The following is a 15,000-nucleotide window of genomic DNA, read 5'->3' on the forward strand; positions in this document are numbered from 1 at the left end:
TACAGCCTGTAAAAAGCCTGCAATCATCCCGCATGTACACAAATGGCCTGAGAAACAAGGTTGCAGTCCTTCCAGCTGTGTGTTTCTCCGCAGAAAAAAAACAACTATTCCTATCAAAGTACTGTTAAAGGATAGCATGTGTTTGATGGCTGAGACACCATTATCCGCCACTCAGCTGGTGTGAGCAACTGTCAGTGGTGTCACAGCATGTTTAAATGGGCTTTCTGCGGCCTGTTTCGTCGCTTACGGCCATACCACCCTGAACACGCCCGATCTCGTCTGATCTCGGAAGCTAAGCAGGGTCGGGCCTGGTTAGTACTTGGATGGGAGACCGCCTGGGAATACCAGGTGCTGTAAGCTTTTTTTCCCTCTCAGCTGTCACCAAAGGAGGGCGCTGTTGCTCCATCACCGCACACAGGGCTTTGAGGAACAAAAGCTGCAATCATTCCAGCTGTGTCTGAATGCACGCCAGAGAGGTGGCACTGAGACGCCTCACTTTCCAAGTAGTTTTTAGGGTTCCAGTTCTCACTGTTACAGCCTGTAAAAAGCCTGCAATCATCCCGCATGTACACAAATGGCCTGAGAAACAAGGTTGCAGTCCTTCCAGCTGTGTGTTTCTCCGCAGAAAAAAAACAACTATTCCTATCAAAGTACTGTTAAAGGATAGCATGTGTTTGATGGCTGAGACACCATTATCCGCCACTCAGCTGGTGTGAGCAACTGTCAGTGGTGTCACAGCATGTTTAAATGGGCTTTCTGCGGCCTGTTTCGTCGCTTACGGCCATACCACCCTGAACACGCCCGATCTCGTCTGATCTCGGAAGCTAAGCAGGGTCGGGCCTGGTTAGTACTTGGATGGGAGACCGCCTGGGAATACCAGGTGCTGTAAGCTTTTTTTCCCTCTCAGCTGTCACCAAAAGAGGGCGCTGTTGCTCCATCACCGCACACAGGGCTTTGAGGAACAAAAGCTGCAATCATTCCAGCTGTGTCTGAATGCACGCCAGAGAGGTGGCACTGAGACGCCTCACTTTCCAAGTAGTTTTTAGGGTTCCAGTTCTCACTGTTACAGCCTGTAAAAAGCCTGCAATCATCCCGCATGTACACAAATGACCTGAGAAACAAGGTTGCAGTCCTTCCAGCTGTGTGTTTCTCCGCAGAAAAAAAACAACTATTCCTATCAAAGTACTGTTAAAGGATAGCATGTGTTTGATGGCTGAGACACCATTATCCGCCACTCAGCTGGTGTGAGCAACTGTCAGTGGTGTCACAGCATGTTTAAATGGGCTTTCTGCGGCCTGTTTCGTCGCTTACGGCCACACCCCCTGAACACGTATGCGCGCGCAGTGGAGGCAGCCAGAAGCAAACCAGTTGGAGCAGAGAGGATCGCGGACCTCTGTTTTGGATTTATTTCATATGTTTTCTTTCTTTTCCTTTATTATCCTATTATTTTCCGTGCATCCTAAGTTAGTTTTGTGTGTGGACTTTTTCCCCCCGGCAGTTTTTACTGTTCGGGGGAGAGTTTTTCTTTATTTCTTTATGTATGGATAATAACATGGCAACGAACACGGCGACGGAAAAAACGGCTACGAAATCGGATCACGGACTTAATATAAAGCAAGCAGAAATGGGAGAGGAAGGGAATGAATGGGAGCTTGTTAAAAATAAAGAGCAAAGGAGTAAGAGGAGGAATATTGAAAGAAACAGGAAAGAAAACGCGGAAGTGGCTGCCTCCGTCATGTTGGCGGGAGAGAGAGGAGAGAGAGCGCAGCAAGCGAAGGATACCGGCCGTGCGCCGCGGAACGGGACCGGCCCGAGAGCTCCTGGGGCTGGAGTTACATCGAGGGAGGCTGGGAGAGAAGGCCTGAGAAGGCCCGAGAGAAAAGGAGCTCCAGGAGCGGCGGCAGAGAAGGAGAAAGGCATGTCGGGGGGCGAGCGAGCAGCGAGCGCCGGAGCGGAAAAAGAGGGAGAGAGAGCGACGAAAACAGCTGGAGAGAGAGAGCAGCAACAGGAGACAGCGAAAGAGGGGGCTAAGACGGCATACAACAGAGAGCTGACGGTAAGCTTGGAGGTTACTGGGCAAGAGGAGGTTCCGGTCCTTGAGTTAATGCGGGCCATCAGAGCTCTGTGTGGGGGGCTTATAGCGTGCAGAGCGACCGGTGCCAGGAGTTATGAGATCACGATGTCTCATGTCAAAGGGAAGGAGCGGCTCCTAGATGGTTTTAAAATAGGGAACTGTAATATTTTTGTAAAAGAGTTATGTAATGATGAATTGATGGTGTCTTTTTTAAATCTGCCAGCTTACATCTCAGACGAAGAAATATTACAAAAATTAGAAGGGTGGGGTGTCTCGGCTGCATCCGCCATTAGGAGGCGGATGTGGCCGGGCACTCAGATAGCAGACGGTACACGTTTCTTGAAAGTAAAATTCACGGAAAAAGTACAATCACTGCCATACTCTGCACGGTTTGAAACAGCTATGGGACCAGAATATTTTAGAGTAATCCATGACAGACAAGCGAAGGTTTGCAGGACGTGTCTTCAGCCTGGGCACATCCTGAGGGATTGTCCTGATTTTTCCTGTCACAAGTGTGGAGTACAGGGGCATTATGCTAGGGAGTGCAGCAACCAACAGAAAAAGACTAAAAAATGTGAGGTGTGCTGGAACCCAGTAAATGAATGTAATTGTAACTATAGTGAATCTGAAGCGGTGGTGGAGTCCGGATCGGAGGAGCTTTACAGTGAAGCGGAGGACATGAGTGAGGAGGAGGAGGAAGCAGAGGAGGCCGGAGTGGGGGGCAGCGGCACCACGGGCGGAGCTGGCAGAGAGGCTCTCTCTCAGGGGGGGGCTCTGAGTCCTACTAATGCTGCACAGAGCCTAAATGTGGAAATTGGCTCAAGTATGGATGGTCTGAGCATAGACTCAGGCCTACACCAGGGAGTAAGGGGCAGAGGCGGCAATGGGCTCGTGGAGAGGCCAGAGCCATCTCAAGCCTCAGACTCAATGGAAGTGGGGGAAACCCCGAGTGACCTGCAGCCTGTGGCAGCCGCACCCCCCAGAGAGCCGGCCTCGGCAACCACCATGGTCCTCCGCCGTTTGGGCAGATCAGACAGTGACTCCGAGATGGACTTCACCACCATTAAAAATCTTAGGAAGCAGCACACCTCTAATAAATCATCGATCAGTAAAAGAAGGAAAAAAGATAAGGGAAAATGATGATTAAGCGTAATTTGTAACAATCCTTTCTTTTCCATTAATCATGTTGTTGCTGCACTCTCTCAATGTCAACGGGCTCCGCACTTGTGACAGGATGAATGCGATACTGTCCAGTCCGAGCTGCGACATCCTCTGCCTCCAAGAGACGAGGTGGGATAAAAGCAGCCTTGAGGCAGCAACTAAAATATATAAAGGGGAAATATATTATAATAACGGCACTAATAAATCCTGCGGTATAGCAACCCTAATAAATAGTAATAACGTAAAGAACAGTAAAGTAATTTATAAAGACGATAAAGGTAGAATATTAATTATAGATATCGAAGTAAATAATAGAACGTATAGACTAATTAACCTATATGCCTATAACTGTGAGAAGGAAAGGAAGGGTTTGTTTAACAAATTAGGAAGATGGGTAAACAATAGAACTATAATAATAGGTGATTTTAATACAGTATTAACTAAATCAGATATTTCAATAAATAATGTATATAAAAATGACATAAGTAGAACAGCTCTTTATGATTTAATGGATAGTCACAACTTAATAGATATATGGAGGATACAAAACAAATTTAAAAGAGAATTCTCAAGGAGACAGGTGGTCAAAGGGAAACTCAGGCAGTCTAGAATTGACCTGTGTTTGGCTGCAGCTGACACAGTGAAGCTAATTAACAACATACATTACAGTTACAATTCCTGGAGCGATCATGCCACTGTCATTTGCCAACTGGGTGCTAAAGGAGGGATCAAGGGAGGAGGCACCTGGTGCCTTAACTCCAGCCTCCTAACAGACCCGGTATATATTAAAAAAATCAAAAAAGTACTTAGTTATGCAAAAACAGAAATGCAAATAGATAATAATTATATAGAAAGATGGGATAATATAAAAGAAAGAATTAAAAAAGTGAGTATTAATTATAGCAAAGAGAAAAGATGGAAAGAAAAACAAGAAGAACAGAATATTAGAAAGCAGCTAGAAGAAGAAGTCATATTATTAGATAATCAAAAAAATAGAAGCTGTGAAATGTACGAATGTTACAAAAACCAATTACACAGCATAGAAAAGAAAAAATGTAAAGGAGCAGCAATAAGGTGCAGGTTCCAAAATTTGGTGGAGGGTGAAAGGTGCACTGCGTTTTTTTTGGGGTTGGAAAAACAAAAACAGAACAAAACTGTAATAGAAGAACTTAAAGATCAAGATAACAACATCCATAAAGACAAGATAAAAATACTAGAAATTATAAAAGACTATTATACAAACTTATTTAAGGAGGAGGGAAGTGATATAGAGAAAACTGAAGAAATATTAACCTACTTAGATAAAAAGATAGATATGGAGGATAAAGTGTGGTGTGACAGCAAATTAACAGAGGAAGAAATTGAATATGCAATCAAAAACTTAAACAAAAATAAAAGTCCTGGGAGTGACGGTCTAACGGCTGACTTCTACATCAAATTTAGTGAACAGATGGCCCCCCTGTTACTCGACCTCTACCATACAATGCAAAAACAACAAGAAACACCCAAATCATTCACCACAGGCATGATAACAGTAATATACAAGAACAAAGGTGACAGAAACGAAATATCCAACTATAGACCAATAAGCCTGCTAAACACAGATTACAAGATACTTTCCAAAACATTGGCTAATAGATTAAAACAGACTCTAGATCAGATAATCAGTCCAAATCAAGCATACAGTATACCAAACAGGGACATCCAAGATTCAATTGCAACAATAAGAGATACAGTAAGAGGGATGACAGTACAGGGGGGCCTTCTGTTAACAATAGATTTAGAAAAAGCTTTCGATAGAGTGGAACACCAGTTTTTATTCAAGGTTTTAGCAGAATTAGGTTATGGGCAAGGTTTTATAAATTGGATACAGCTTCTTTACAATAATGCAAAAAGTGTAATAAAATGCAATGGTACAATAACAGACAGTTTCCCAATAAAAAGATCAGTGAGGCAAGGTTGCCCATTATCAGCGCTATTATACAGCATAGTGGCAGAACCGCTAGCTCAAGCAATAATTAAAGACAAGGAAATAGTAGGAATAAAAACACCCACAAACAGTTCTATCAAAATAACACAATACGCGGATGACATTACAATAACAATCAAATCAGGGAAAGGCATAGACAAAATCATGGAACACTTCAAAACTTACAGCATGGCATCAGGAGCAAAAATAAACATAACTAAATCGGAGATAGGTATAATTGGAAAGGTGGAAGACTATGTAAATAAATGGGGATTTGGGGAAAACACGGGGTGTAGGAAAATACTGGGTTCTATATATAGGAGAGAATGAGAGTGAGGCTAGGGACAGAGGGTGGAGGGAAATGATAGGGAAAGTGCAGAGTAGTCTAAATTTATGGCGAGCAAGAGGGTTAACACTGAAAGGAAAGGTAATTGTAGTTAATGCTTTGATACTGTCAAAAATTAACCACATTTTGGGAACCTGTGAGCTGCCGCAATGGGCTCTAAAAACGATGACAGCAGCAATCTCCTCCTTCCTCTGGAGGGGAAAGGGAAATTCGATTGCTCACAGAGTGTTAATTGCTAAAAAAAGGGAGGGGGGTTTAGGACTAATTGACATTGGTGCCAAAAGAGACGCACTTAGGATCAAAATTGTTAAGAATTTTCTTGATTCGGACCGGCAGTACCCCTGGGAGGACTGGATGGCGAGCTATCTGGCTGAGTACGGGGAGAGAGACGCGTACAACCTGTGCGCCCTCCTCCCCGGAAAAGCCAGGAGCCGCCTACCTGGCTTCTACCAGGAGGTACTAGAGGCATGGGGCAAAATTCTGCCCCACCTCTGGCCCAAGTGCAGGAATAAAGAGCATGTGCTGCAGTTACCTTTCCTTGACAGTCCATTTTTTTTGTGCGGGGGGAGGGTTCTAACCAGCGGTCCTATGCGGGCTGCTGGTTTGACCAGGGTGGGAGATATAATCGATGGGAGGGGTGAGTTTAACATAGATTTAATTTGTGGAAAACTAAAAGGAAAAAATGTTAGTTATAGGAAAGGAAATATAATAAAACTTAAAGGAAAGTTTGAACAGGCTCTTGACCCTACGTGGCGGAGCATGTTGAAGGAGAAAGAGAAAGATACCAGAGCCGCCCTTCCCCAGCTACAACTCAAGCAAAAGGACATAAAGGAAATAAATACAAGAACCTGGTACCGGTCATTAATACATCTCATCAAAAGGCCCCCCACAGCAGAGAAATACTGGAAGGAAAAATACCCTAACATGGACATCTCATCTATATGGTCAAACCTGGACATACCAATTATGGACAACAATACAATAAACATGGATTTTAACATTCGACACAGAAGGATTTACACAGGGATTATATTACATCAGATCAACAAAGAAAAATATTCAAGAACATGCACCGTTTGCAATAAAGAATCAGAGGACTTGGAACATATCTTCAACACATGCACAGAATCAAAACAGTTTCAGTCATACATCAGGACCATATTAGAGACTCACTGCAACTTCACAACACACACTGATACAGATTGGTCATGGGCTTGGACATTTGGAATCACAGGAAAACACACAAACAGGAACAATACACTCATCAACTCCATCCTAGCATTCGGCAGAAAATCTTTATGGACAAGACGGAATCACCAATTATTTGACAACAAAACAATAAATGTTACAAGATATTTTCAGAACACATTCACAGCTCACCTCAGGACCATATTTCTAGCAGACCAAGACACTTTTCATCAGCAGTTCAACAGTCACAATAATTATGTAAAAGTAATGGAAGGGAAAAATGTATGTCTTAGGGGTTTTATGTTGGGGTAGTTATTGTCTACATCTATTTTTTGTATTGTTTCTTTTATTTGGTCATCTATATGATTATTATTATTAGTTTTATTATTATTATTTTGACACATAGTGTTATGGTGGCTATGTGTCTTTTTGTTTAGTTAAAGGGGGTGTTTCATGTCTTTAATGTTGGTTTGTATGTTTGTCTTGTCAGCTTGTATGTATGTAAATTGAGAATGTGATTTATTTGTTAGTATTTCTTTTGGCACATAGTGTTATTGTGGCTATGTGTATTTTTGTTTAGTTAAAGGGGGTGTTTCATGTCTTTAATGTTGGTTTTTATGTTTGTTTTGTCAGCTGGAATGTATATAAAATAAGATCATGATATATTTTTGATAATAAAAGATAAAAAAAAAAAAACACGCCCGATCTCGTCTGATCTCGGAAGCTAAGCAGGGTCGGGCCTGGTTAGTACTTGGATGGGAGACCGCCTGGGAATACCAGGTGCTGTAAGCTTTTTTTCCCTCTCAGCTGTCACCAAAGGAGGGCGCTGTTGCTCCATCACCGCACACAGGGCTTTGAGGAACAAAAGCTGCAATCATTCCAGCTGTGTCTGAATGCACGCCAGAGAGGTGGCACTGAGATGCCTCACTTTCCAAGTAGTTTTTAGGGTTCCAGTTCTCACTGTTACAGCCTGTAAAAAGCCTGCAATCATCCCGCATGTACACAAATGACCTGATAAACAAGGTTGCAGTCCTTCCAGCTGTGTGTTTCTCCGCAGAAAAAAAACAACTATTCCTATCAAAGTACTGTTAAAGGATAGCATGTGTTTGATGGCTGAGACACCATTATCCGCCACTCAGCTGGTGTGAGCAACTGTCAGTGGTGTCACAGCATGTTTAAATGGGCTTTCTGCGGCCTGTTTCGTCGCTTACGGCCATACCACCCTGAACACGCCCGATCTCGTCTGATCTCGGAAGCTAAGCAGGGTCGGGCCTGGTTAGTACTTGGATGGGAGACCGCCTGGGAATACCAGGTGCTGTAAGCTTTTTTTCCCTCTCAGCTGTCACCAAAGGAGGGCGCTGTTGCTCCATCACCGCACACAGGGCTTTGAGGAACAAAAGCTGCAATCATTCCAGCTGTGTCTGAATGCACGCCAGAGAGGTGGCACTGAGATGCCTCACTTTCCAAGTAGTTTTTAGGGTTCCAGTTCTCACTGTTACAGCCTGTAAAAAGCCTGCAATCATCCCGCATGTACACAAATGGCCTGAGAAACAAGGTTGCAGTCCTTCCAGCTGTGTGTTTCTCCGCAGAAAAAAAACAACTATTCCTATCAAAGTACTGTTAAAGGATAGCATGTGTTTGATGGCTGAGACACCATTATCCGCCACACAGCTGGGGTGAGCAACTGTCAGTGGTGTCACAGCATGTTTAAATGGGCTTTCTGCGGCCTGTTTCGTCGCTTACGGCCATACCACCCTGAACATGCCCGATCTCGTCTGATCTCGGAAGCTAAGCAGGGTCGGGCCTGGTTAGTACTTGGATGGGAGACCGCCTGGGAATACCAGGTGCTGTAAGCTTTTTTTCCCTCTCAGCTGTCACCAAAGGAGGGCGCTGTTGCTCCATCACCGCACACAGGGCTTTGAGGAACAAAAGCTGCAATCATTCCAGCTGTGTCTGAATGCACGCCAGAGAGGTGGCACTGAGACGCCTCACTTTCCAAGTAGTTTTTAGGGTTCCAGTTCTCACTGTTACAGCCTGTAAAAAGCCTGCAATCATCCCGCATGTACACAAATGGCCTGAGAAACAAGGTTGCAGTCCTTCCAGCTGTGTGTTTCTCCGCAGGAAAAAAACAACTATTCCTATCAAAGTACTGTTAAAGGATAGCATGTGTTTGATGGCTGAGACACCATTATCCGCCACTCAGCTGGTGTGAGCAACTGTCAGTGGTGTCACAGCATGTTTAAATGGGCTTTCTGCGGCCTGTTTCGTCGCTTACGGCCATACCACCCTGAACACGCCCGATCTCGTCTGATCTCGGAAGCTAAGCAGGGTCGGGCCTGGTTAGTACTTGGATGGGAGACCGCCTGGGAATACCAGGTGCTGTAAGCTTTTTTTCCCTCTCAGCTGTCACCAAAGGAGGGCGCTGTTGCTCCATCACCGCACACAGGGCTTTGAGGAACAAAAGCTGCAATCATTCCAGCTGTGTCTGAATGCACGCCAGAGAGGTGGCACTGAGACGCCTCACTTTCCAAGTAGTTTTTAGGGTTCCAGTTCTCACTGTTACAGCCTGTAAAAAGCCTGCAATCATCCCGCATGTACACAAATGGCCTGAGAAACAAGGTTGCAGTCCTTCCAGCTGTGTGTTTCTCCGCAGAAAAAAAACAACTATTCCTATCAAAGTACTGTTAAAGGATAGCATGTGTTTGATGGCTGAGACACCATTATCCGCCACTCAGCTGGTGTGAGCAACTGTCAGTGGTGTCACAGCATGTTTAAATGGGCTTTCTGCGGCCTGTTTCATTGCTTACGGCCATACCACCCTGAACACGCCCGATCTCGTCTGATCTCGGAAGCAAAGCAGGGTCGGGCCTGGTTAGTACTTGGATGGGAGACCGCCTCGGAATACCAGGTGCTGTAAGCTTTTTTTCCCCTCTCAGCTGTCACCAAAGGAGGGCGCTGTTGCTCCATCACCGCACACAGGGCTTTGAGGAACAAAAGCTGCAATCATTCCAGCTGTGTCTGAATGCACGCCAGAGAGGTGGCACTGAGACGCCTCACTTTCCATGTAGTTTTTAGGGTTCCAGTTCTCACTGTTACAGCCTGTAAAAAGCCTGCAATCATCCCGCATGTACACAAATCACAAATGGCCTGAGAAACAAGGTTGCAGTCCTTCCAGCTGTGTGTTTCTCCGCAGAAAAAAAACAACTATTCCTATCAAAGTACTGTTAAAGGATAGCATGTGTTTGATGGCTGAGACACCATTATCCGCCACACAGCTGGGGTGAGCAACTGTCAGTGGTGTCACAGCATGTTTAAATGGGCTTTCTGCGGCCTGTTTCGTGGCTTACGGCCATACCACCCTGAACACGCCCGATCTCGTCTGATCTCGGAAGCTAAGCAGGGTCGGGCCTGGTTAGTACTTGGATGGGAGACCGCCTGGGAATACCAGGTGCTGTAAGCTTTTTTTCCCTCTCAGCTGTCACCAAAGGAGGGCGCTGTTGCTCCATCACCGCACACAGGGCTTTGAGGAACAAAAGCTGCAATCATTCCAGCTGTGTCTGAATGCACGCCAGAGAGGTGGCACTGAGACGCCTCACTTTCCAAGTAGTTTTTAGGGTTCCAGTTCTCACTGTTACAGCCTGTAAAAAGCCTGCAATCATCCCGCATGTACACAAATGGCCTGAGAAACAAGGTTGCAGTCCTTCCAGCTGTGTGTTTCTCCGCAGAAAAAAAACAACTATTCCTATCAAAGTACTGTTAAAGGATAGCATGTGTTTGATGGCTGAGACACCATTATCCGCCACTCAGCTGGTGTGAGCAACTGTCAGTGGTGTCACAGCATGTTTAAATGGGCTTTCTGCGGCCTGTTTCGTCGCTTACGGCCATACCACCCTGAACACGCCCGATCTCGTCTGATCTCGGAAGCTAAGCAGGGTCGGGCCTGGTTAGTACTTGGATGGGAGACCGCCTGGGAATACCAGGTGCTGTAAGCTTTTTTTCCCTCTCAGCTGTCACCAAAGGAGGGCGCTGTTGCTCCATCACCGCACACAGGGCTTTGAGGAACAAAAGCTGCAATCATTCCAGCTGTGTCTGAATGCACGCCAGAGAGGTGGCACTGAGACGCCTCACTTTCCAAGTAGTTTTTAGGGTTCCAGTTCTCACTGTTACAGCCTGTAAAAAGCCTGCAATCATCCCGCATGTACACAAATGGCCTGAGAAACAAGGTTGCAGTCCTTCCAGCTGTGTGTTTCTCCGCAGAAAAAAAACAACTATTCCTATCAAAGTACTGTTAAAGGATAGCATGTGTTTGATGGCTGAGACACCATTATCCGCCACACAGCTGGGGTGAGCAACTGTCAGTGGTGTCACAGCATGTTTAAATGGGCTTTCTGCGGCCTGTTTCGTCGCTTACGGCCATACCACCCTGAACACGCCCGATCTCGTCTGATCTCGGAAGCTAAGCAGGGTCGGGCCTGGTTAGTACTTGGATGGGAGACCGCCTGGGAATACCAGGTGCTGTAAGCTTTTTTTCCCTCTCAGCTGTCACCAAAGGAGGGCGCTGTTGCTCCATCACCGCACACAGGGCTTTGAGGAACAAAAGCTGCAATCATTCCAGCTGTGTCTGAATGCACGCCAGAGAGGTGGCACTGAGACGCCTCACTTTCCAAGTAGTTTTTAGGGTTCCAGTTCTCACTGTTACAGCCTGTAAAAAGCCTGCAATCATCCCGCATGTACACAAATGGCCTGAGAAACAAGGTTGCAGTCCTTCCAGCTGTGTGTTTCTCCGCAGAAAAAAAACAACTATTCCTATCAAAGTACTGTTAAAGGATAGCATGTGTTTGATGGCTGAGACACCATTATCCGCCACACAGCTGGGGTGAGCAACTGTCAGTGGTGTCACAGCATGTTTAAATGGGCTTTCTGCGGCCTGTTTCGTGGCTTACGGCCATACCACCCTGAACACGCCCGATCTCGTCTGATCTCGGAAGCTAAGCAGGGTCGGGCCTGGTTAGTACTTGGATGGGAGACCGCCTGGGAATACCAGGTGCTGTAAGCTTTTTTTCCCTCTCAGCTGTCACCAAAGGAGGGCGCTGTTGCTCCATCACCGCACACAGGGCTTTGAGGAACAAAAGCTGCAATCATTCCAGCTGTGTCTGAATGCACGCCAGAGAGGTGGCACTGAGACGCCTCACTTTCCAAGTAGTTTTTAGGGTTCCAGTTCTCACTGTTACAGCCTGTAAAAAGCCTGCAATCATCCCGCATGTACACAAATGGCCTGAGAAACAAGGTTGCAGTCCTTCCAGCTGTGTGTTTCTCCGCAGAAAAAAAACAACTATTCCTATCAAAGTACTGTTAAAGGATAGCATGTGTTTGATGGCTGAGACACCATTATCCGCCACTCAGCTGGTGTGAGCAACTGTCAGTGGTGTCACAGCATGTTTAAATGGGCTTTCTGCGGCCTGTTTCGTCGCTTACGGCCATACCACCCTGAACACGCCCGATCTCGTCTGATCTCGGAAGCTAAGCAGGGTCGGGCCTGGTTAGTACTTGGATGGGAGACCGCCTGGGAATACCAGGTGCTGTAAGCTTTTTTTCCCTCTCAGCTGTCACCAAAGGAGGGCGCTGTTGCTCCATCACCGCACACAGGGCTTTGAGGAACAAAAGCTGCAATCATTCCAGCTGTGTCTGAATGCACGCCAGAGAGGTGGCACTGAGACGCCTCACTTTCCAAGTAGTTTTTAGGGTTCCAGTTCTCACTGTTACAGCCTGTAAAAAGCCTGCAATCATCCCGCATGTACACAAATGGCCTGAGAAACAAGGTTGCAGTCCTTCCAGCTGTGTGTTTCTCCGCAGAAAAAAAACAACTATTCCTATCAAAGTACTGTTAAAGGATAGCATGTGTTTGATGGCTGAGACACCATTATCCGCCACACAGCTGGGGTGAGCAACTGTCAGTGGTGTCACAGCATGTTTAAATGGGCTTTCTGCGGCCTGTTTCGTGGCTTACGGCCATACCACCCTGAACACGCCCGATCTCGTCTGATCTCGCAAGCTAAGCAGGGTCGGGCCTGGTTAGTACTTGGATGGGAGACCGCCTGGGAATACCAGGTGCTGTAAGCTTTTTTTCCCTCTCAGCTGTCACCAAAGGAGGGCGCTGTTGCTCCATCACCGCACACAGGGCTTTGAGGAACAAAAGCTGCAATCATTCCAGCTGTGTCTGAATGCACGCCAGAGAGGTGGCACTGAGACGCCTCACTTTCCAAGTAGTTTTTAGGGTTCCAGTTCTCACTGTTACAGCCTGTAAAAAGCCTGCAATCATCCCGCATGTACACAAATGGCCTGAGAAACAAGGTTGCAGTCCTTCCAGCTGTGTGTTTCTCCGCAGAAAAAAAACAACTATTCCTATCAAAGTACTGTTAAAGGATAGCATGTGTTTGATGGCTGAGACACCATTATCCGCCACTCAGCTGGTGTGAGCAACTGTCAGTGGTGTCACAGCATGTTTAAATGGGCTTTCTGCGGCCTGTTTCGTCGCTTACGGCCATACCACCCTGAACACGCCCGATCTCGTCTGATCTCGGAAGCTAAGCAGGGTCGGGCCTGGTTAGTACTTGGATGGGAGACCGCCTGGGAATACCAGGTGCTGTAAGCTTTTTTTCCCTCTCAGCTGTCACCAAAGGAGGGCGCTGTTGCTCCATCACCGCACACAGGGCTTTGAGGAACAAAAGCTGCAATCATTCCAGCTGTGTCTGAATGCACGCCAGAGAGGTGGCACTGAGACGCCTCACTTTCCAAGTAGTTTTTAGGGTTCCAGTTCTCACTGTTACAGCCTGTAAAAAGCCTGCAATCATCCCGCATGTACACAAATGGCCTGAGAAACAAGGTTGCAGTCCTTCCAGCTGTGTGTTTCTCCGCAGAAAAAAAACAACTATTCCTATCAAAGTACTGTTAAAGGATAGCATGTGTTTGATGGCTGAGACACCTTTATCCGCCACTCAGCTGGTGTGAGCAACTGTCAGTGGTGTCACAGCATGTTTAAATGGGCTTTCTGCGGCCTGTTTCGTCGCTTACGGCCATACCACCCTGAACACGCCCGATCTCGTCTGATCTCGGAAGCTAAGCAGGGTCGGGCCTGGTTAGTACTTGGATGGGAGACCGCCTGGGAATACCAGGTGCTGTAAGCTTTTTTTCCCTCTCAGCTGTCACCAAAGGAGGGCGCTGTTGCTCCATCACCGCACACAGGGCTTTGAGGAACAAAAGCTGCAATCATTCCAGCTGTGTCTGAATGCACGCCAGAGAGGTGGCACTGAGACGCCTCACTTTCCAAGTAGTTTTTAGGGTTCCAGTTCTCACTGTTACAGCCTGTAAAAAGCCTGCAATCATCCCGCATGTACACAAATGGCCTGAGAAACAAGGTTGCAGTCCTTCCAGCTGTGTGTTTCTCCGCAGAAAAAAAACAACTATTCCTATCAAAGTACTGTTAAAGGATAGCATGTGTTTGATGGCTGAGACACCATTATCCGCCACACAGCTGGGGTGAGCAACTGTCAGTGGTGTCACAGCATGTTTAAATGGGCTTTCTGCGGCCTGTTTCGTCGCTTACGGCCATACCACCCTGAACAAGCCCGATCTCGTCTGATCTCGGAAGCTAAGCAGGGTCGGGCCTGGTTAGTACTTGGATGGGAGACCGCCTGGTAATACCAGGTGCTGTAAGCTTTTTTTCCCTCTCAGCTGTCACCAAAGGAGGGCGCTGTTGCTCCATCACCGCACACAGGGCTTTGAGGAACAAAAGCTGCAATCATTCCAGCTGTGTCTGAATGCACGCCAGAGAGGTGGCACTGAGACGCCTCACTTTCCAAGTAGTTTTTAGGGTTCCAGTTCTCACTGTTACAGCCTGTAAAAAGCCTGCAATCATCCCGCATGTACACAAATGGCCTGAGAAACAAGGTTGCAGTCCTTCCAGCTGTGTGTTTCTCCGCAGAAAAAAAACAACTATTCCTATCAAAGTACTGTTAAAGGATAGCATGTGTTTGATGGCTGAGACACCATTATCCGCCACTCAGCTGGTGTGAGCAACTGTCAGTGGTGTCACAGCATGTTTAAATGGGCTTTCTGCGGCCTGTTTCGTCGCTTACGGCCATACCACCCTGAACACGCCCGATCTCGTCTGATCTCGGAAGCTAAGCAGGGTCGGGCCTGGTTAGTACTTGGATGGGAGACCGCCTGGGAATACCAGGTGCTGTAAGGTTTTTTTCCCTCTCA

General features: G+C 46.5%; 16 non-coding genes across 16 annotated transcripts; all 16 read left to right on the forward strand.

Annotated features, from left to right (window-relative positions):
* Positions 1-241: 241 nt before the first annotated feature.
* LOC128353173 (5S ribosomal RNA) lies at positions 242-360 on the forward strand. The gene has a single exon (XR_008320821.1). It is a non-coding gene; the product is annotated as a 5S ribosomal RNA (ribosomal RNA).
* Positions 361-773: 413 nt separating this feature from the next.
* Positions 774-892, forward strand: LOC128353180 (5S ribosomal RNA). The gene has a single exon (XR_008320822.1). It is a non-coding gene; the product is annotated as a 5S ribosomal RNA (ribosomal RNA).
* A 7,051-nt stretch (positions 893-7,943) lies between these two features.
* LOC128353188 (5S ribosomal RNA) lies at positions 7,944-8,062 on the forward strand. Its single transcript, XR_008320823.1, has one exon. It is a non-coding gene; the product is annotated as a 5S ribosomal RNA (ribosomal RNA).
* A 413-nt stretch (positions 8,063-8,475) lies between these two features.
* Positions 8,476-8,594, forward strand: LOC128353571 (5S ribosomal RNA). Its single transcript, XR_008320897.1, has one exon. It is a non-coding gene; the product is annotated as a 5S ribosomal RNA (ribosomal RNA).
* A 413-nt stretch (positions 8,595-9,007) lies between these two features.
* Positions 9,008-9,126, forward strand: LOC128353197 (5S ribosomal RNA). The gene has a single exon (XR_008320824.1). It is a non-coding gene; the product is annotated as a 5S ribosomal RNA (ribosomal RNA).
* Positions 9,127-9,539: 413 nt separating this feature from the next.
* LOC128354349 (5S ribosomal RNA) lies at positions 9,540-9,658 on the forward strand. The gene has a single exon (XR_008321022.1). It is a non-coding gene; the product is annotated as a 5S ribosomal RNA (ribosomal RNA).
* Positions 9,659-10,079: 421 nt separating this feature from the next.
* On the forward strand, positions 10,080-10,198 carry LOC128353203 (5S ribosomal RNA). Its single transcript, XR_008320825.1, has one exon. It is a non-coding gene; the product is annotated as a 5S ribosomal RNA (ribosomal RNA).
* A 413-nt stretch (positions 10,199-10,611) lies between these two features.
* LOC128353216 (5S ribosomal RNA) lies at positions 10,612-10,730 on the forward strand. The gene has a single exon (XR_008320827.1). It is a non-coding gene; the product is annotated as a 5S ribosomal RNA (ribosomal RNA).
* A 413-nt stretch (positions 10,731-11,143) lies between these two features.
* LOC128353221 (5S ribosomal RNA) lies at positions 11,144-11,262 on the forward strand. Its single transcript, XR_008320828.1, has one exon. It is a non-coding gene; the product is annotated as a 5S ribosomal RNA (ribosomal RNA).
* Positions 11,263-11,675: 413 nt separating this feature from the next.
* On the forward strand, positions 11,676-11,794 carry LOC128353227 (5S ribosomal RNA). The gene has a single exon (XR_008320829.1). It is a non-coding gene; the product is annotated as a 5S ribosomal RNA (ribosomal RNA).
* Positions 11,795-12,207: 413 nt separating this feature from the next.
* LOC128353234 (5S ribosomal RNA) lies at positions 12,208-12,326 on the forward strand. Its single transcript, XR_008320830.1, has one exon. It is a non-coding gene; the product is annotated as a 5S ribosomal RNA (ribosomal RNA).
* A 413-nt stretch (positions 12,327-12,739) lies between these two features.
* LOC128354253 (5S ribosomal RNA) lies at positions 12,740-12,858 on the forward strand. The gene has a single exon (XR_008320983.1). It is a non-coding gene; the product is annotated as a 5S ribosomal RNA (ribosomal RNA).
* A 413-nt stretch (positions 12,859-13,271) lies between these two features.
* On the forward strand, positions 13,272-13,390 carry LOC128353239 (5S ribosomal RNA). Its single transcript, XR_008320831.1, has one exon. It is a non-coding gene; the product is annotated as a 5S ribosomal RNA (ribosomal RNA).
* Positions 13,391-13,803: 413 nt separating this feature from the next.
* LOC128353244 (5S ribosomal RNA) lies at positions 13,804-13,922 on the forward strand. Its single transcript, XR_008320833.1, has one exon. It is a non-coding gene; the product is annotated as a 5S ribosomal RNA (ribosomal RNA).
* Positions 13,923-14,335: 413 nt separating this feature from the next.
* LOC128354574 (5S ribosomal RNA) lies at positions 14,336-14,454 on the forward strand. The gene has a single exon (XR_008321090.1). It is a non-coding gene; the product is annotated as a 5S ribosomal RNA (ribosomal RNA).
* A 413-nt stretch (positions 14,455-14,867) lies between these two features.
* LOC128353969 (5S ribosomal RNA) lies at positions 14,868-14,986 on the forward strand. The gene has a single exon (XR_008320933.1). It is a non-coding gene; the product is annotated as a 5S ribosomal RNA (ribosomal RNA).
* The last annotated feature ends 14 nt before the right edge of the window (positions 14,987-15,000 follow it).

The sequence above is a fragment of the Scomber japonicus genome, chromosome 2, assembly GCF_027409825.1.
Source record: "Scomber japonicus isolate fScoJap1 chromosome 2, fScoJap1.pri, whole genome shotgun sequence".
NCBI lineage: Eukaryota > Metazoa > Chordata > Actinopteri > Scombriformes > Scombridae > Scomber > Scomber japonicus.